The following is a 19,347-nucleotide window of genomic DNA, read 5'->3' as shown; positions in this document are numbered from 1 at the left end:
ATGAAAGTAGTCACCTCCATAACTTTTGCCAAGTCAAATTCTAGTAGAAGACATCTTGAGATACAGTACTTCAGATCAATGAAAGATCCCTCCAAATAAGAATTTGTTTCCACCCAGTTTCGAACTGAGGACCTTTTCGTGTGGGAAGACGTGATAACCACTACACTATGGAAACATCCTGATGAAAAGTATTCACCTCCATAACTTTTGCCAAGTCAAATTCTAGTAGAAGACATTTTGAGATGGAGTACTTCAGATAAATGCAAGATCCTTCCAAATAAGAATTTGTTTCCACCCAGTTTCGAACTGGGGACCTTTTCGCAATGAGGCTTAACGTGATAACCACTACACTATGGAAACTCTTGGAAAGTTTTCTGTTTGACATGGTAACACAGGAAGTTCAATTAAAGAATACTTCATTAGTAGAGTGAAGCTGTACTTTGGCCAAGGAAACCAACAGTCGCCCCAAAAGGAATTTGTTTCCACCCAGTTTCGAACTGGAGACTTTTCGCGTGTAAAGCAGACGTGATAACCACTACACTATGGAAACATCCTGACAAAAAGGTCACCTCGATTACTTTTGACAAGTCAAACTCTAGTTGAAGACATCATAAGATAGAAATATAAAGCTCAATGCAAGATCCTTCCAAATAAGAATTTGTTTCCACCCAGTTTTGAACTGGTGACCTTTTCGGGGACCTTATGGAAACATCCTGATGAAAAAGTCAATGTGATAACCACTACACTATGGAAACATCCTGAAGGAAGAAGTCATCTCCATGACTTTTGGCACGTCAAATTCTAGTTGAAGACATCTTGAGATAAAGTACTTCAGATCAATGAAATATCCCTTCAAATAAGAATTTGTTTCCACCCAGTTTGAACCTTTGGCGGGGACCTTTTTCTGTTAAATGGTAACACAGGAAGTTCAATTAAAGATAACCACTACACTATGGAAACATCCTGAAGGAAGAAAAAACGTCATCTCCTATGGAAACTTTTGTCACCTCCATGACTTTTGGCACGTCAAATTCTAGTTGAAGACATCTTGAGATAAAGTACTTCAGATCAATGAAAGATCCCTCCAAATAAGAATTTGTTTCCACCCAGTTTCGAACTGGGGACCTTTCGCGTGTGAGGAGAACGTGATAACCACTACACTATGGAAACATCCTGATGAAAGTATTCACCTCCATAACTTTTGCCAAGTCAAATTCTAGTAGAAGACATTTTGAGATGGAGTACTTCAGATAAATGCAAGATCCTTCCAAATAAGAATTTGTTTCCACCCAGTTTCGAACTGGGGACCTTTTGCGTGTGAGGCGAACGTGATAACCACTACACTATGGAAACTCTTGGAAAGTTTTCTGTTTGACATGGTAACACAGGAAGTTCAATTAAAGAATACTTCATTAGTAGAGTGAAGCTGTACTTTGGCCAAGGAAACCAACAGTCGCCCCAATAAGAATTTGTTTCCACCCAGTTTCGAACTGGGGACCTTTTCGCGTGTAAAGCAAACGTGATAACCACTACACTATGGAAACATCCTGACAAAAAGGTCACCTCGATTACTTTTGACAAGTCAAACTCTAGTTGAAGACATCATAAGATAGAAATATAAAGCTCAATGCAAGATCCTTCCAAATAAGAATTTGTTTCCACCCAGTTTTGAACTGGGGACCTTTCGCGTGTTAGGCGAACGTGATAACCACTACACTATGGAAACATCCTGATGAAAAAAGTCACCTCCATAACTTTTGCCAAGTCAAATTCTAGTAGAAGACATTTTGAGATGGAGTACTTCAGATAAATGAAAGATCCTTCCAAATAAGAATTTGTTTCCACCCAGTTTTGAACTGGGACCTTTTTAGCGTGTGAGATAACCACTACACTAGGGACGTGAAAACCACTACACTATGGAAACATCCTGATGAAAGTATTCACCTCCATAACTTTTGCCAAGTCAAATTCTAGTAGAAGACATTTTGAGATGGAGTACTTCAGATAAATGCAAGATCCTTCCAAATAAGAATTTGTTTCCACCCAGTTTCGAACTGGGGACCTTTCGCGTGTGAGGCAAACGTGATAACCACTACACTATGGAAACTCTTGGAAAGTTTTCTGTTTGACATGGTAACACAGGAAGTTCAATTAAAGAATACTTCATTAGTAGAGTGAAGCTGTACTTTGGCCAAGGAAACCAACAGTCGCCCCAAAAGGATTTGTTTCCACCCAGTTTCAACTGGGGACTTTTTAGCGTAAAAGCAGGCGTGATAACCACTACACTATGGAAACATCCTGAGAAAAAAAGGTCACCTCGATTACTTTTGACAAGTCAAACTCTAGTTGAAGACATCATAAGATAGAAATATAAAGCTCAATGCAAGATCCTTCCAAATAAGAATTTGTTTCCACCCAGTTTCGAACTGGGGACCTTTCGCGTGTGAGGCGAACGTGATAACCACTACACTATGGAAACATCCTGAAAAGTTTTCATCTCCATGACATTTGCCACAGGAATTCAATTAAAAGAATATTCATTGAGATAAGGAGTACTTTGGATCAATGAAACCAACCTTCAAATAAGAATTTGTTTCCACCCAGTTTCGAACTGGGGACCTTTCGCGTGTAAAGCAAACGTGATAACCACTACACTATGGAAACATCCTGAAGGAAGAAGTCACCTCCATGACTTTTGGCAAGTCAAATTCTAGTAGAAGACATCTTGAGATACAGTACTTCAGATCAATGAAAGATCCCTCCAAATAAGAATTTGTTTCCACCCAGTTTCGAACTGAGGACCTTTCGCGTGTGAGGCGAACGTGATAACCACTACACTATGGAAACATCCTGATGAAAGTATTCACCTCCATAACTTTTGCCAAGTCAAATTCTAGTAGAAGACATTTTGAGATGGAGTACTTCAGATAAATGCAAGATCCTTCCAAATAAGAATTTGTTTCCACCCAGTTTCGAACTGGGGACCTTTCGCGTGTGAGGCGAACGTGATAACCACTACACTATGGAAACTCTTGGAAACTTTTCTGTTTGACATGGTAACACAGGAAGTTCAATTAAAGAATACTTCATTAGTAGAGTGAAGCTGTACTTTGGCCAAGGAAACCAACAGTCGCCCCAATAAGAATTTGTTTCCACCCAGTTTCGAACTGGGGACCTTTCGCATGTAAAGCCAACGTAATAACCACTACACTATGGAAACATCCTGATAAAAAGGTCACCTCGATTACTTTTGACAAGTCAAACTCTAGTTCTCTAGCTTCAAACCGTAACTGCGTGTTAACCCCCTTCCGCTCGGCGTGCTCCGTATGTAACTACCTAAACTTCCAAACTTATCTATCTTAAATCTCCTTGTTACCATCTACTTTCTACGGATTTACTGGCTACCGATTATATCTCGTGAACAAACTCTTGCATAAACTGTTGTTGCTTTCGAGGCTTTGGATTATCGGACTCTATAACCTTGATTGCCAAACTTTTCTGTCAAACGTTAACGTTAAACGTTAAGCCAGTATCAAGGGCTGCAAATAATACCGGGCCAAGGAAACGATATCTGGAAGAAGAAAGCATCAAATTCCTTCTAACGTCTCTCAAAACTAGTGACTCAATATAAAAGTGAGATCTTCTCAGATTACTTACCCGCTACCTGTGTTCGAGTTATCAAGGAACTGCACGATATCGCTGTTGCTAGCCAACTAGCAAACAAACGTTTAAAAAACAGTTGACACCCGGCGAGCCCTCGCCCGCGACCACGATGCCTCCCCTCAGCTGTGCACCAGGCTGCGACTCATGCGTCCTTCTCAGCGAAAAAGATAGTGGAACTTCGAAGCCAGAATAGCGACCCTCCATCAGATTGAGAAGGATGAACAGTTCCTCGACACCATTCTCTCCGTAAAATAACGTTACCTCTCTTACACACACAAATGCCAGATGCCCTGATTTCACTCTGTCCTCCAATACTTTAACCATGCCATGCACTAATGCAACTTCTGTCCCTGTTGCCTCTCCCCGGCCTCTGCTGAGAACCAAGCCTGCTCTGCTGGCCAGCTCCACTCCACACCAGCCTGAGCCATGGCGTAGAAGCAAGCATCACAAGCACGGCAGGCGGTCTGGGACGGCACTCAGGCCCAGCCCAACCTATACGACTGGAAAATCGCTATGCCATTCTGACCCGAGGGATGAGGAGCCCCCAGCCCGAGACAACCATCCTGGTCCCTCCTCAAAGTCGGCGCCCCCGACCCCCTCCTCCCCGGACCTCATCAACCTCCACCCTGGTCATCCGGCAGTTCCATGGTTAGAGACCTCTGCATTCCCCATCATGTAGCGGTCCCTCCAAGGTCTACTGCTTCCCTGGTGCCAAGGTCCTTGACATCCAGCAGAAACTCCCAAGCATCCTGGCCCGCCACACCAAGGTCAACAACATCATCGTACACGTGGGCACGAACGACATCAGAGATAAGCAGTCAGTAGCACTGCAGGAAAACTACAAAACTCTCATCACCACTCTGATGGGCACAGAAAAAACGCTTTGTCATCTCTGGGCCTCTCCTACCTACAGAAAAGGTGCTGAGAGATGGTCCAGACTGTTCGATCTCCACACCTGGCTCAAACGCTACTGCGCTTCCCTAAGCATCCCCTATGTCAACAACTGGGGCTTGTTCTGGGAGAGGCCCAGTATGCTGAAGCGTGATGGTCTCCACTCAAACCAACATGGAGCCAGGCTACTCTCTGACAACATAAGCGTCCACACTGAGACATTGACATTCTGTAGAAAATATTACAGATTCACGCCCCCAGGTATTGATTTGAATGGCATTATACATGTGGATGGGTCTGAGAATGTTTTCTGCAGGGTAACATACAATACTACTACCATAGATCAAGCTGTGTCATGCAATAGCATGACTTATGCTTATAGTTCTATTCCAACGTTGATTTCTACCCAACGTATAGTAAAAAGAAAAGACAAATTTAAAACCAGAAACCTAACAAATATTCTTTCCATACCTCAGCATATTCCTCAAAAGCCAGAGGCATTTTCAGCTAACATGGGTTTACTAAATATAGGTGCACTTACTACCAAAACCTTTGCAATCAATGATTTTATTAGTGAAAAAAAATTGGATTTTCTGTTTCTTGTTGAAACCTGGCTGACTTCAGACAGCGAAGCTGTTTTTGTTGAGACTTGTCCCCCAAATTATAATTTCTTCCACTCAATTAGACAAGGCAAACGAGGTGGTGGAATTGCCTCCATTCTCTCAAACAAATATAGTTGCACACGAAGTCAACTTTGGCGAATTCGCTTCCTTTGAGTATATTGCCCTCACTCTGAAGGCTGACCCAGCTGTACTTCTATTAACCTTATACCGCCCTCCTAAACTATGGACTGGCTTTCTCGACCAGTTTTCTGAACTTATGTCGCTCATCATCACTAGCTATGATCGGATAATTGTAAATGGCGACTTCAATATTCATGTCAATAAGACAACTGATGCTAAAGCCAGTAAGTTCCTTAATGTGTTGGACAGTTTAGAGCTAAAGCAGCATGTTACAGGACCCACCCACAACCTTGGCAACACCCTCGATCTAGTCATTTCCAGAGGGATAGAAGTCACAGACTTATCAGTAAATGATATAAATATGTCTGATCATCATTGTGTATCTTTTAATATAGTACTACATACTCCAAAAATTCATCCCGAAATTGCAATCAAATCGCGACTCTTGGACATTAGAGCAGAACAGCAGTTCATAGCTCTTATAGACTCCATAAATTTAGATATTTTACATCATCCCATTGATCAAATGGTAGAGGCTCTCAATCGTGAATTAGGCGCTCTGCTTGACAGAGTGGCACCCTTAAAGACTAAAAAAGGCCCTGTAGCAAACTGACACCTTGGATGAACGAAAATATCCATGATCTAAAAAAGATCATGTAGGAAAGCTGAGAGAACATGGAGAAAAACTAAGTTACAGGTTCACCGTGCCATTCTAAAAAGAAAAAATTGCAAATTATAATAGAGCTATTCGAATGAGAGGAGGAACCACTTCTCTAAGGTAATTGCTGAAAACAGTGGAAACTCTAGGGTGTTGTTCTCTACCATTGATAGGCTATTGCATCAAACACCTTTTGATACACTCAGTCAGGCATCCTCTCTAAGATGCGAAGAATTTGCAGACTTCTTCAAAAACAAAGTCATTTCTATAAGGGAGGCTATTGGTAACACAAGTAATATGTTTGATAGTACACCCAAAAACAGCCCCCAAAATTAAGGTCCTTTAGCACTATTACTCAATCTGAGCTTGGTAAAATTATAACTCAAACCGGCTCCTCAACATGTGTTTTAGATCCAATCCCTACTACATTCCTCAAAAAAAAAGTATGATGGCTTAGCTCCCTTTTTTCTCAAGGTAATAAATACCTCATTAGAAACAGGTATATTTCCAACTGCTTTTAAAACCGCTGTTGTGAAACCTTTACTTAAAAGTCAAATTTGACCATACCAATCTGAGCAACTACAGGCCTATATCAAATCTATCGTTTTTGAGCAAAGTACTTGAAAAAGTTGTTTGTAATCAGTTAAATACCTTCCTCAACGAAAACAGTATCCTTGAAAAATTCCAATCAGGTTTTAGATCAAATCACAGCACAGAAACGGCTCTAGTAAAATAGTCAATGATCTCAGACTAGCTACCGACTCAAACAAAGTCTCAATCCTTATTCTTCTGGATTTGAGTGCGCATTTGACACCATTGATCATAGCATCCTAATTCACCGCCTTGCGAAGTGGGTGGGTCTCTCTGATAATGCTCTAAACTGGTTTCAAACCTACATTACTGGCAGAGATTTTTATATCAGTCTAGGAGATCATGTATCTGAAAAACATGACTTGCCTTTTGGTGTGGCCCAGGGAGCTGCCTTGGTCCCCTGCTATTTTCTCTATATATGCTTCCATTGGGAAACGTCATAAGTCAGCATAATGTAAACTTCCACAGCTACGCAGATGATACCCAATTGTATCTTTCTGTGGAGCCAACTAACCCAGATGGCCTTTGCTCCCTCACTGCATGCCTAACCTCCATTAATCAGTGGATGAGCAAAAACTTTTTGAAACTAAATGATGACAAAACAGAGGTACTTCTGGTTGGACCAAAACTAAAGCGAGATATTATTCTTAGTAATCTGGGGAACTTGGCACACCAGGTCAAACCAAAAGTAACAAGCCTCGTGTCATCTTAGATGCAGAGTTAAGTTTTAAGCCCCATATCAGTAAAGTTACTCAGACAGCCTATTTCCACTTGAGAAACATTGCCAAAGTGCGGCCCTTTTTAACTCAACAAGATGCAGAAAAACTAATTCACGCCTTTATCACTAGCAGGTTAGACTACTGCAATGCACTTTTCACTGGTCTTCCCAAAAACATCTAAAGAAATTGGCACTCATACAGAACTCTGCGGCTAGACTTTTAACTAAGACTAAGAAGAGAGAACACATCACCCCTGTGTTGGCTGAACTGCACTGGCTCCCTATTTCCTATAGAATTGATTTTAAGGTTATGTTAATTACTTACAAAGCTCTGAATGGCATAGCACCTTCATATATCTCTGAGCTTTTAATATCTTATCAACCACAAAGGAAACTTAGATCATCCAATTCTAATCTTTTAATCGTACCCAAAGTGCTCCACAAACAAAGTGGAGAAGCTGCGTTTATCCATTATGCCCCCAAACTATGGAACACCCTGCCTCTGTACATCAAGCAGGCGAAGTTCAGTAAATATTTTAAAAAAATCTGAAAAACATACCTGTACAGGAAAGCTTTTAGTTAACTCATCTTATCCTGTAGACTACATTTTCAGATTATTCTACATCTGCTACTATTGAGGGCTTAGCCAGCCAGAAGCAGATGGGCTCCCCCCATTAAGTCAGGTTCTGCTCAAGGTTTCTTCCTGGAATATGGGAGTTTTTCCTTGCCACAGTTGCCATATGGCGTGCTTGTGGGGGTAAGAGGGTTAAGGCTGCCAGTCGATCCTTCCAAATAAGAATTTGTTTCCACCCAGTTTCGAACTGGGGACCTTTCATACAGGTTAGGCTTAACGTGATAACCACTACACTATGGAAACATCCTGAAGGAAGAAGTCACCTCCATGACATTTTTGCAAGTCAAATTCTAGTAGAAGACATCATTAGAGATGAAGCTGTACTTCAGATCAATGAAAGATCCTCCAAATAAGAATTTGTTTCCACCCAGTTTCAACTGGGGACCTTTCGCGTGTTAAAGCTTAACGTGATAACCACTACACTATGGAAACATCCTGAAGGAAGAAGTCACCTCCATGACTTTTGGCAAGTCAAATTCTAGTAGAAGACATCTTGAGATACAGTACTTCAGATCAATGAAAGATCCTTCCAAATAAGAATTTGTTTCCACCCAGTTTCAACTGGGGACCTTTCGTGTGTGAGGCTTAACGTGATAACCACTACACTATGGAAACATCCTGATGAAAGTAGTCACCTCCATAACTTTTGCCAAGTCAAATTCTAGTAGAAGACATTTTGAGATGGAGTACTTCAGATAAATGCAAGATCCTTCCAAATAAGAATTTGTTTCCACCCAGTTTCAAACTGGGGACCTTTCAGCAAGCGTGTAGGCTTAACGTGATAACCACTACACTATGGAAACATCCTGAAGGAAGAAGTTTTCTCCATGACATTTGGCAGGAAGTTCAATTAAAGAAGACATCATTAGAGATGAAGCTGTACTTTGGATCAATGAAACCAACAGTCCAAATAAGAATTTGTTTCCACCCAGTTTCAACTGGGGACCTTTTCGCGTGTTTCCACCCAAACGTGATAACCACTACACTATGGAAACATCCTGAAAAAAGAAGTCACCTCCATGACTTTTGACAAGTCAAATTCTAGTAGAAGACATCATGAGATAGAAATATTCAGATCAATGCAAGATCCTTCCAAATAAGAATTTGTTTCCACCCAGTTTCAAACTGGGGACCTTTCAGCGTGTTAGGCTTAACGTGATAACCACTACACTATGGAAACATCCTGAAGGAAGAAGTCACCTCCATGACTTTTGGCAAGTCAAATTCTAGTAGAAGACATCTTGAGATAAAAGTACTTCAGATCAATGAAAGATCCTTCCAAATAAGAATTTGTTTCCACCCAGTTTCAAACTGGGGACCTTTCAAAGATCCTTCCAAATAAGAATTTTGTTTCCACCCAGTTTCGAGGGGACCTTTCGTGTAAACGTGATAACCACTACACTATGGAAACATCCTGAAGGAAGAAGTCACCTCCATGACTTTTGGCAAGTCAAATTCTAGTAGAAGACATCTTGAGATAAAGTACTTCAGATCAATGAAAGATCCTCCAAATAAGAATTTGTTTCCACCCAGTTTCAACTGGGGACCTTTCAAGGTGTGAGGCTTAACGTGATAACCACTACACTATGGAAACATCCTGATGAAAGTAGTCACCTCCATAACTTTTGCCAAGTCAAATTCTAGTAGAAGACATTTTGAGATGGAGTACTTCAGATAAATGCAAGATCCTTCCAAATAAGAATTTGTTTCCACCCAGTTTCAACTGGGGACCTTTCAAGCGTGTGAGGAGGCAAACGTGATAACCACTACACTATGGAAACATCCTGAAAGTTTTCACCTTTGACATGGTAACACAAAGTTCAATTAAAGAATACTTCATTAGTAGAGAAGCTGTACTTTGGCCAAGGAAACCAACAAAGATCCCCCAAATAAGAATTTGTTTCCACCCAGTTTCAACTGGGGACCTTTCGCATGTAAAGCAAAACGTGATAACCACTACACTATGGAAACATCCTGAAGGAAGAAGTCACCTCCATGACTTTTGGCAAGTCAAATTCTAGTAGAAGACATCTTGAGATAGAAATTCAAGATCAATGAAAAGATCCTTCCAAATAAGAATTTGTTTCCACCCAGTTTCAAACTGGGGACCTTTCAGTTAGGCTATGGAAACGTGATAACCACTACACTATGGAAACATCCTGAAGGAAAGAAGTCACCTCCATGACTTTTGGCAAGTCAAATTCTAGTAGAAGACATCTTGAGATAAAGTACTTCAGATCAATGAAAGATCCTTCCAAATAAGAATTTGTTTCCACCCAGTTTCAAACTGGGGACCTTTCGCTGTGTGAGGCTTAACGTGATAACCACTACACTATGGAAACATCCTGATGAAAGAAGTCACCTCCATGACTTTTGGCAAGTCAAATTCTAGTAGAAGACATTTTGAGATGGAGTACTTCAGATCAATGCAAGATCCTTCCAAATAAGAATTTGTTTCCACCCAGTTTCAAACTGGGGACCTTTCAAGTGTGTGAGGCTTAACGTGATAACCACTACACTATGGAAACATCCTGAAGAAAGAAGTCACCTCCATGAACTTTTGGCAAGTCAAATTCTAGTAGAAGACATCTTGAGATGGAGTACTTCAGATCAATGAAAGATCCTTCCAAATAAGAATTTGTTTCCACCCAGTTTCAAACTGGGGACCTTTCAAGGTGTGAGGCTTAACGTGATAACCACTACACTATGGAAACATCCTGATGAAAGAAGTCACCTCCATAACTTTTGCAAGTCAAATTCTAGTAGAAGACATTTTGAGATGGAGTACTTCAGATAAATGCAAGATCCTTCCAAATAAGAATTTGTTTCCACCCAGTTTCAACTGGGGACCTTTCACGTGTGAGGCTTAACGTGATAACCACTACACTATGGAAACATCCTGAAAGAAGAAGTTTGACATGGTAACACAGGAAGTTCAAATTAAAGAATACTTCATTAGTAGATGAAGCTGTACTTTGGCCAAAGAAAAAATGACAGATCCCCCCAAATAAGAATTTGTTTCCACCCAGTTTCAACTGGGGACCTTTGTGTAAAGGCTAAACGATAACCACTACACTATGGAAACATCCTGATGAAAAAAGTCACCTCCATAACTTTTGACAAGTCAAATTCTAGTAGAAGACATCATGAGATAGAAATATAAAGCTCAATGCAAGATCCTTCCAAATAAGAATTTGTTTCCACCCAGTTTCAAACTGGGGACCTTTCGCGTGTTAGGCGAACGTGATAACCACTACACTATGGAAACATCCTGAAGGAAATAGTTTGGGTCCAAATTCTAGTAGAAGACATGATGGAGTATTTTGCAAGTCAAATTCTAGTAGAAGACATCTTGAGATACAGTACTTCAGATCAAAACATCAAGATCCTTCCAAATAAGAATTTGTTTCCACCCAGTTTCCACCCAGTTTCAACTGGGGACCTTTCCACCCAGTTTCAAACTGGGGACCTTTAAAACGTGATAACCAACCACACTATGGAAACATCCTGAAGGAAGAAGTCACCTCCATGACTTTTGGCAAGTCAAATTCTAGTAGAAGACATCTTGAGATACAGTACTTCAGATCAATGAAAGATCCCTCCAAATAAGAATTTGTTTCCACCCAGTTTCAACTGGGGACCTTTCAAGGTGTGGAGGCTTAACGTGATAACCACTACACTATGGAAACATCCTGATGAAAGTAGTCACCTCCATAACTTTTGCCAAGTCAAATTCTAGTAGAAGACATTTTGAGATGGAGTACTTCAGATAAATGCAAGATCCTTCCAAATAAGAATTTGTTTCCACCCAGTTTCGAACTGGGGACCTTTCAGCAACGTGTAACCACTTAACGTGATAACCACTACACTATGGAAACATCCTGTTTGACATGGTAACCTCCATGACTTTCAATTAAAAATCTAGTAGAAGACATCTTGAGATAGCTGTACTTTGGATAAATGAAAGAACAAGATCCCCCAATAAGAATTTGTTTCCACCCAGTTTCGAACTGGGGACCTTTCGCGTGTAAAGCAAACGTGATAACCACTACACTATGGAAACATCCTGAAGGAAGAAGTCACCTCCATGACTTTTGGCAAGTCAAATTCTAGTAGAAGACATCTTGAGATACAGTACTTCAGATCAATGAAAGATCCCTCCAAATAAGAATTTGTTTCCACCCAGTTTCAAACTGGGGACCTTTCGCGTGTGAGGCGAACGTGATAACCACTACACTATGGAAACATCCTGATGAAAGTAGTCACCTCCATAACTTTTGCCAAGTCAAATTCTAGTAGAAGACATTTTGAGATGGAGTACTTCAGATAAATGCAAGATCCTTCCAAATAAGAATTTGTTTCCACCCAGTTTCGAACTGGGGACCTTTCATTGAGGCTTAACGTGATAACCACTACACTATGGAAACTCTTGGAAAGTTTTCTGTTTGACATGGTAACACAGGAAGTTCAATTAAAGAATACTTCATTAGTAGAGTGAAGCTGTACTTTGGCCAAGGAAACCAACAGTCGCCCCAAAGAGAATTTGTTTCCACCCAGTTTCGAACTGGGGACCTTTCGCGTGTAAAGCAAACGTGATAACCACTACACTATGGAAACATCCTGACAAAAGGTCAGTCACCTCCATTACTTTTGACAAGTCAAACTCTAGTTGAAGACATCATAAGATAGAAATATAAAGATCAATGCAAGATCCTTCCAAATAAGAATTTGTTTCCACCCAGTTTCAAACTGGGGACCTTTCAGTTTCGTGTGGGGACTTAACGTGATAACCACCACACACTATGGAAACATCCTGAAGGAAGAAGTCACCTCCATGACTTTTGGCAAGTCAAATTCTAGTAGAAGACATCTTGAGATAAGTACTTCAGATCAATGAAAGATCCTTCCAAATAAGAATTTGTTTCCACCCAGTTTCAACTGGGGACCTTTCGCGCGTGTGGTAAGGCTTAACGTGATAACCACTACACTATGGAAACATCCTGAAGGAAGAAGTCACCTCCATGACTTTTGGCAAGTCAAATTCTAGTAGAAGACATCTTGAGATAAAGTACTTCAGATCAATGAAAGATCCTTCCAAATAAGAATTTGTTTCCACCCAGTTTCAAACTGGGGACCTTTCGCGGTGTGAGGCTTAACGTGATAACCACTACACTATGGAAACATCCTGATGAAAGTAGTCACCTCCATAACTTTTGCCAAGTCAAATTCTAGTAGAAGACATTTTGAGATGGAGTACTTCAGATAAATGCAAGATCCTTCCAAATAAGAATTTGTTTCCACCCAGTTTCAACTGGGGACCTTTCAGGGACCTTTTAACCACTACACTATGAAAACATCCAACGTGATAACCACTACACTATGGAAACATCCTGAAGGAAGAAGTCACCTCCATGACTTTTTTGCAAGTCAAATTCTAGTAGAAGACATCTTGAGATAAAGTACTTCAGATCAATGAAAGATCCCTCCAAATAAGAATTTGTTTCCACCACCCAGTTTCAACTGGGGACCTTTCGTGTGAGGCTTAACGTGATAACCACTACACTATGGAAACATCCTGATGAAAGTAGTCACCTCCATAACTTTTGCAAGTCAAATTCTAGTAGAAGACATTTTTGAGATGGAGTACTTCAGATAAATGCAAGATCCTTCCAAATAAGAATTTGTTTCCACCCAGTTTCAACTGGGGACCTTTCGCGTGTTAGGCGAACGTGATAACCACTACACTATGGAAACATCCTGAAGGAAGAAGTCACCTCCATGACTTTTGGCAAGTCAAATTCTAGTAGAAGACATCTTTGAGATGGAGTACTTCAGATCAATGAAAGATCCTTCCAAATAAGAATTTGTTTCCACCCAGTTTCAACTGGGGACCTTTCACAGTGTGTGAGCTTAACGTGATAACCACCACTACACTATGGAAACATCCTGATGAAAGTAGTCACCTCCATAACTTTTGCCAAGTCAAATTCTAGTAGAAGACATTTTGAGATGGAGTACTTCAGATAAATGCAAGATCCTTCCAAATAAGAATTTGTTTCCACCCAGTTTCAAACTGGGGACCTTTCAAGGTGAGGCTTAACGTGATAACCACTACACTATGGAAACTCTTGGAAAGTTTTCTGTTTGACATGGTAACACAGGAAGTTCAATTAAAGAATACTTCATTAGTAGAGTGAAGCTGTACTTTGGCCAAGGAAACCAACAGTCCTCCCCCAATAAGAATTTGTTTCCACCCAGTTTCAACTGGGGACCTTTTCGCGTGTAAAAAGCTTAACGAAATAACTACACTATGGAAACATCCTGACAAAAAGGTCACCTCGATTACTTTTGACAAGTCAAACTCTAGTTGAAGACATCATAAGATAGAAATATAAAGCTCAATGCAAGATCCTTCCAAATAAGAATTTGTTTCCACCCAGTTTCAACTGGGGACCTTTCACAGGGTGAGGCTTAACGTGATAACCACTACACTATGGAAACATCCTGAAGAAAGAAGTCACCTCCATGACTTTTGGCAAGTCAAATTCTAGTAGAAGACATCTTGAGATGGAGTACTTCAGATCAATGAAAGATCCTTCCAAATAAGAATTTGTTTCCACCCAGTTTCAACTGGGGACCTTTCTTGTGAAATCTTAACGTGATAACCACTACACTATGGAAACATCCTGAAGAAAGAAGTCACCTCCATGACTTTTGGCAAGTCAAATTCTAGTAGAAGACATCTTTGAGATAAAGTACTTCAGATCAATGAAAGATCCTTCCAAATAAGAATTTGTTTCCACCCAGTTTCAACTGGGGACCTTTCAAGTGTTAGGCTTAACGTGATAACCACTACACTATGGAAACATCCTGAAGGAAGAAGTCACCTCCATGACTTTTGGCAAGTCAAATTCTAGTAGAAGACATCTTGAGATAAAGTACTTCAGATCAATGAAAGATCCTCCAAAAAAAGAATTTGTTTCCACCCAGTTTCAACTGGGGACCTTTCGCGGTTAGAGGGCTTAACGTGATAACCACTACACTATGGAAACATCCTGATGAAAGTAGTCACCTCCATAACTTTTGCCAAGTCAAATTCTAGTAGAAGACATTTTGAGATGGAGTACTTCAGATAAATGCAAGATCCTTCCAAATAAGAATTTGTTTCCACCCAGTTTCAAACTGGGGACCTTTCGCGTGTGAGGCTTAACGTGATAACCACTACACTATGGAAACATCCTGAAGGAAAGAAGTCACCTCCATGACTTTTGGCAAGTCAAATTCTAGTAGAAGACATTTTGAGATGGAGTACTTCAGATCAATGAAAGATCCTTCCAAATAAGAATTTTCCACCCAGTTTCCACCCAGTTTCAACTGGGGACCTTTCAGTTGTGAGGCTTAACGTGATAACCACTACACTATGGAAACATCCTGAAAAAAAGTCACCTCCATGACTTTTGGCACAGGAATTCAAACTCTAGTAGAAGACATCATTGAGATAAAGTACTTCAGATCAATGCAAGATCCTTCCAAATAAGAATTTGTTTCCACCCAGTTTCGAACTGGGGACCTTTCGCGTGTTAGGCGAACGTGATAACCACTACACTATGGAAACATCCTGAAGGAAGAAGTCACCTCCATGACTTTTGGCAAGTCAAATTCTAGTAGAAGACATCTTGAGATACAGTACTTCAGATCAATGAAAGATCCCTCCAAATAAGAATTTGTTTCCACCCAGTTTCGAACTGGGGACCTTTCGCGTGTGAGGCGAACGTGATAACCACTACACTATGGAAACATCCTGATGAAAGTAGTCACCTCCATAACTTTTGCCAAGTCAAATTCTAGTAGAAGACATTTTGAGATGGAGTACTTCAGATAAATGCAAGATCCTTCCAAATAAGAATTTGTTTCCACCCAGTTTCGAACTGGGGACCTTTCGCGTGTGAGGCTTAACGTAATAACCACTACACTATGGAAACATCCTGAAGGAAGTTTTCTGTTTGACATGGTAACACAGGAAGTTCAATTAAAGAATACTTCATTAGTAGAGTGAAGCTGTACTTTGGCCAAGGAAACCAACAGTCGCCCCAATAAGAATTTGTTTCCACCCAGTTTCGAACTGGGGACCTTTCGCGTGTAAAGCAAACGTGATAACCACTACACTATGGAAACATCCTGAAGAAAGAAGTCACCTCCATGACTTTTGGCAAGTCAAATTCTAGTAGAAGACATCTTGAGATAAAGTAGAAATATAATCAATGAAAGATCCTTCCAAATAAGAATTTGTTTCCACCCAGTTTCGAACTGGGGAACTTTTGCGTGTGAGGCGAACGTGATAACCACTACACTATGGAAACATCCTGATGAAAGAAGTCACCTCCATAACTTTTGCCAAGTCAAATTCTAGTAGAAGACATTTTGAGATGGAGTACTTCAGATAAATGCAAGATCCTTCCAAATAAGAATTTGTTTCCACCCAGTTTCAACTGGGGACCTTTCAGCGTGTGTAGGCTTAACGTGATAACCACTACACTATGGAAACATCCTGATGAAAGTAGTCACCTCCATGACTTTTGGCAAGTCAAATTCTAGTAGAAGACATCTTGAGATGGAGTACTTCAGATCAATGAAAGATCCTTCCAAATAAGAATTTGTTTCCACCCAGTTTCACACTGGGGACCTTTCGCGTGTGAGGTGAACGTGATAACCACTACACTAGGGAAACATCCTGATGAAAGAAGTCACCTCGATAACTTTTGCCAAGTCAAATTCTAGTAGAAGACATTTTGAGATGGAGTACTTCAGATAAATGCAAGATCCTTCCAAATAAGAATTTGTTTCCACCCAGTTTCAAACTGGGGACCTTTCAAGGTGTGGCTTAACGTGATAACCACTACACTATGGAAACTCTTGGAAAGTTTTCTGTTTGACATGGTAACACAGGAAGTTCAATTAAAGAATACTTCATTAGTAGAGTGAAGCTGTACTTTGGCCAAGGAAACCAACAGTCGCCCCAATAAGAATTTGTTTCCACCCAGTTTCGAACTGGGGACCTTTCGCGTGTAAAGCGAACGTGATAACCACTACACTATGGAAACATCCTGACAAAAAGGTCACCTCGATTACTTTTGACAAGTCAAACTCTAGTTGAAGACATCATAAGATAGAAATATAAAGCTCAATGCAAGATCCTTCCAAATAAGAATTTGTTTCCACCCAGTTTCGAACTGGGGACCTTTCATGCTTTTGGCAAGTTAGGCTTAACGTGATAACCACTACACTATGGAAACATCCTGAAACATCCTGAAGAAGTCACTCCATGACTTTTTTGGCAAGTCAAATTCTAGTAGAAGACATCTTGAGATAAAGTACTTCAGATCAATGAAAGATCCTTCCAAATAAGAATTTGTTTCCACCCAGTTTCAACTGAACTGGGGACCTTTCGCGTGTTAAGGCTTAACGTGATAACCACTACACTATGGAAACATCCTGAAGGAAGAAGTCACCTCCATGACTTTTGGCAAGTCAAATTCTAGTAGAAGACATCTTGAGATAAAGTACTTCAGATCAATGAAAGATCCTTCCAAATAAGAATTTGTTTCCACCCAGTTTCGAACTGGGGACCTTTCGCGTGTGAGGCGAACGTGATAACCACTACACTATGGAAACATCCTGATGAAAGTAGTCACCTCCATAACTTTTGCCAAGTCAAATTCTAGTAGAAGACATTTTGAGATGGAGTACTTCAGATAAATGCAAGATCCTTCCAAATAAGAATTTGTTTCCACCCAGTTTCAAACTGGGGACCTTTCCTGTGTGGGCTTAACGTGATAACCACTACACTATGGAAACTCTTGGAAAGTTTTCTGTTTGACATGGTAACACAGGAAGTTCAATTAAAGAATACTTCATTAGTAGAGTGAAGCTGTACTTTGGCCAAGGAAACCAACAGTCGCCCCAATAAGAATTTGTTTCCACCCAGTTTCGAACTGGGGACCTTTCGCGTGTAAAGCAAACGTGATAACCACTACACTATGGAAACATCCTGACAAAAAGGTCACCTCGATTACTTTTGACAAGTCAAACTCTAGTTGAAGACATCATAAGATAGAAATATAAAGCTCAATGCAAGATCCTTCCAAATAAGAATTTGTTTCCACCCAGTTTCGAACTGGGGACCTTTCGCGTGTTAGGCGAACGTGATAACCACTACACTATGGAAACATCCTGAAGAAAAGAAGTCACCTCCATGACTTTTGGCAAGTCAAATTCTAGTAGAAGACATCTTGAGATAAAGTACTTCAGATCAATGAAAGATCCTCCAAATAAGAATTTGTTTCCACCCAGTTTCAACTGGGGACCTTTCAAGGTGGAGGCTTAACGTGATAACCACTACACTATGGAAACATCCTGATGAAAGTAGTCACCTCCATAACTTTTGCCAAGTCAAATTCTAGTAAGACATTTTGAGATGGAGTACTTCAGATAAATGCAAGATCCTTCCAAATAAGAATTTGTTTCCACCCAGTTTCAACTGGGGACCTTTCAAAGTGTTAGGCTTAACGTGATAACCACTACACTATGGAAACATCCTGAAGGAAGAAGTCACCTCCATGACTTTTGGCAAGTCAAATTCTAGTAGAAGACATCTTGAGATACAAGTACTTCAGATCAATGAAAGATCCCTCCAAATAAGAATTTGTTTCCACCCAGTTTCAAACTGGGGACCTTTCGTGTTAGCGGGTGAGGCTTAACATGATAACCACTACACTATGGAAACATCCTGATGAAAGTAGTCACCTCCATAACTTTTGCCAAGTCAAATTCTAGTAGAAGACATTTTGAGATGGAGTACTTCAGATAAATGCAAGATCCTTCCAAATAAGAATTTGTTTCCACCCAGTTTCGAACTGGGGACCTTTCGCGTGTGAGGCGAACGTGATAACCACTACACTATGGAAACATCCTGAAGAAAGAAGTCACCTCCATGACTTTTGGCAAGTCAAATTCTAGTAGAAGACATTTTGAGATGGAGTACTTCAGATAAATGCAAGATCCTTCCAAATAAGAATTTGTTTCCACCCAGTTTCAAACTGGGGACCTTTCGCGTGTGAGGCGAACGTGATAACCACTACACTATGGAAACTCTTGGAAAGTTTTCTGTTTGACATGGTAACACAGGAAGTTCAATTAAAGAATACTTCATTAGTAGAGTGAAGCTGTACTTTGGCCAAGGAAACCAACAGTCGCCCCAAATAAGAATTTGTTTCCACCCAGTTTCGAACTGGGGACCTTTCGCGTGTAAAGCGAACGTGATAACCACTACACTATGGAAACATCCTGACAAAAAGGTCACCTCGATTACTTTTGACAAGTCAAACTCTAGTTGAAGACATCATAAGATAGAAATATAAAGCTCAATGCAAGATCCTTCCAAATAAGAATT

General features: G+C 40.4%; 29 non-coding genes across 29 annotated transcripts; all 29 read right to left on the bottom strand.

The window, feature by feature from the left end:
* Positions 1-1,097: 1,097 nt before the first annotated feature.
* trnav-cac lies at positions 1,098-1,170 on the bottom strand. Its single transcript has one exon. It is a non-coding gene; the product is annotated as a tRNA-Val (tRNA).
* Positions 1,171-1,280: 110 nt separating this feature from the next.
* trnav-cac lies at positions 1,281-1,353 on the bottom strand. The gene has a single exon. It is a non-coding gene; the product is annotated as a tRNA-Val (tRNA).
* Positions 1,354-1,470: 117 nt separating this feature from the next.
* Positions 1,471-1,544, bottom strand: trnav-uac. Its single transcript has one exon. It is a non-coding gene; the product is annotated as a tRNA-Val (tRNA).
* Positions 1,545-1,653: 109 nt separating this feature from the next.
* trnav-aac lies at positions 1,654-1,726 on the bottom strand. Its single transcript has one exon. It is a non-coding gene; the product is annotated as a tRNA-Val (tRNA).
* A 308-nt stretch (positions 1,727-2,034) lies between these two features.
* trnav-cac lies at positions 2,035-2,107 on the bottom strand. Its single transcript has one exon. It is a non-coding gene; the product is annotated as a tRNA-Val (tRNA).
* A 299-nt stretch (positions 2,108-2,406) lies between these two features.
* Positions 2,407-2,479, bottom strand: trnav-cac. Its single transcript has one exon. It is a non-coding gene; the product is annotated as a tRNA-Val (tRNA).
* Positions 2,480-2,591: 112 nt separating this feature from the next.
* Positions 2,592-2,664, bottom strand: trnav-uac. The gene has a single exon. It is a non-coding gene; the product is annotated as a tRNA-Val (tRNA).
* Positions 2,665-2,774: 110 nt separating this feature from the next.
* Positions 2,775-2,847, bottom strand: trnav-cac. The gene has a single exon. It is a non-coding gene; the product is annotated as a tRNA-Val (tRNA).
* A 110-nt stretch (positions 2,848-2,957) lies between these two features.
* trnav-cac lies at positions 2,958-3,030 on the bottom strand. Its single transcript has one exon. It is a non-coding gene; the product is annotated as a tRNA-Val (tRNA).
* Positions 3,031-3,147: 117 nt separating this feature from the next.
* trnav-uac lies at positions 3,148-3,220 on the bottom strand. The gene has a single exon. It is a non-coding gene; the product is annotated as a tRNA-Val (tRNA).
* Positions 3,221-9,003: 5,783 nt separating this feature from the next.
* Positions 9,004-9,078, bottom strand: trnav-aac. The gene has a single exon. It is a non-coding gene; the product is annotated as a tRNA-Val (tRNA).
* A 2,015-nt stretch (positions 9,079-11,093) lies between these two features.
* Positions 11,094-11,166, bottom strand: trnav-aac. Its single transcript has one exon. It is a non-coding gene; the product is annotated as a tRNA-Val (tRNA).
* Positions 11,167-11,888: 722 nt separating this feature from the next.
* trnav-uac lies at positions 11,889-11,961 on the bottom strand. The gene has a single exon. It is a non-coding gene; the product is annotated as a tRNA-Val (tRNA).
* A 110-nt stretch (positions 11,962-12,071) lies between these two features.
* On the bottom strand, positions 12,072-12,144 carry trnav-cac. The gene has a single exon. It is a non-coding gene; the product is annotated as a tRNA-Val (tRNA).
* Positions 12,145-12,442: 298 nt separating this feature from the next.
* On the bottom strand, positions 12,443-12,515 carry trnav-uac. Its single transcript has one exon. It is a non-coding gene; the product is annotated as a tRNA-Val (tRNA).
* A 1,065-nt stretch (positions 12,516-13,580) lies between these two features.
* Positions 13,581-13,652, bottom strand: trnav-aac. The gene has a single exon. It is a non-coding gene; the product is annotated as a tRNA-Val (tRNA).
* A 1,408-nt stretch (positions 13,653-15,060) lies between these two features.
* Positions 15,061-15,134, bottom strand: trnav-cac. The gene has a single exon. It is a non-coding gene; the product is annotated as a tRNA-Val (tRNA).
* A 306-nt stretch (positions 15,135-15,440) lies between these two features.
* On the bottom strand, positions 15,441-15,513 carry trnav-aac. The gene has a single exon. It is a non-coding gene; the product is annotated as a tRNA-Val (tRNA).
* A 110-nt stretch (positions 15,514-15,623) lies between these two features.
* On the bottom strand, positions 15,624-15,696 carry trnav-cac. The gene has a single exon. It is a non-coding gene; the product is annotated as a tRNA-Val (tRNA).
* Positions 15,697-15,806: 110 nt separating this feature from the next.
* trnav-cac lies at positions 15,807-15,880 on the bottom strand. The gene has a single exon. It is a non-coding gene; the product is annotated as a tRNA-Val (tRNA).
* Positions 15,881-16,000: 120 nt separating this feature from the next.
* On the bottom strand, positions 16,001-16,073 carry trnav-uac. Its single transcript has one exon. It is a non-coding gene; the product is annotated as a tRNA-Val (tRNA).
* A 112-nt stretch (positions 16,074-16,185) lies between these two features.
* trnav-cac lies at positions 16,186-16,258 on the bottom strand. The gene has a single exon. It is a non-coding gene; the product is annotated as a tRNA-Val (tRNA).
* Positions 16,259-16,926: 668 nt separating this feature from the next.
* On the bottom strand, positions 16,927-16,999 carry trnav-uac. The gene has a single exon. It is a non-coding gene; the product is annotated as a tRNA-Val (tRNA).
* A 498-nt stretch (positions 17,000-17,497) lies between these two features.
* On the bottom strand, positions 17,498-17,570 carry trnav-cac. Its single transcript has one exon. It is a non-coding gene; the product is annotated as a tRNA-Val (tRNA).
* A 300-nt stretch (positions 17,571-17,870) lies between these two features.
* On the bottom strand, positions 17,871-17,943 carry trnav-uac. The gene has a single exon. It is a non-coding gene; the product is annotated as a tRNA-Val (tRNA).
* A 109-nt stretch (positions 17,944-18,052) lies between these two features.
* trnav-aac lies at positions 18,053-18,125 on the bottom strand. Its single transcript has one exon. It is a non-coding gene; the product is annotated as a tRNA-Val (tRNA).
* Positions 18,126-18,791: 666 nt separating this feature from the next.
* Positions 18,792-18,864, bottom strand: trnav-cac. The gene has a single exon. It is a non-coding gene; the product is annotated as a tRNA-Val (tRNA).
* Positions 18,865-18,974: 110 nt separating this feature from the next.
* trnav-cac lies at positions 18,975-19,047 on the bottom strand. Its single transcript has one exon. It is a non-coding gene; the product is annotated as a tRNA-Val (tRNA).
* Positions 19,048-19,165: 118 nt separating this feature from the next.
* trnav-uac lies at positions 19,166-19,238 on the bottom strand. Its single transcript has one exon. It is a non-coding gene; the product is annotated as a tRNA-Val (tRNA).
* Positions 19,239-19,347: the final 109 nt, after the last annotated feature.

The sequence above is a fragment of the Alosa alosa genome, unplaced genomic scaffold (assembly GCF_017589495.1).
Source record: "Alosa alosa isolate M-15738 ecotype Scorff River unplaced genomic scaffold, AALO_Geno_1.1 AALO_1.0_unplaced_132, whole genome shotgun sequence".
NCBI classification, from domain to species: Eukaryota; Metazoa; Chordata; class Actinopteri; order Clupeiformes; family Clupeidae; genus Alosa; species Alosa alosa.
Note: the sequence above shows the minus strand (reverse complement) of the source record. Positions and strands in the feature narration are given on the sequence as shown.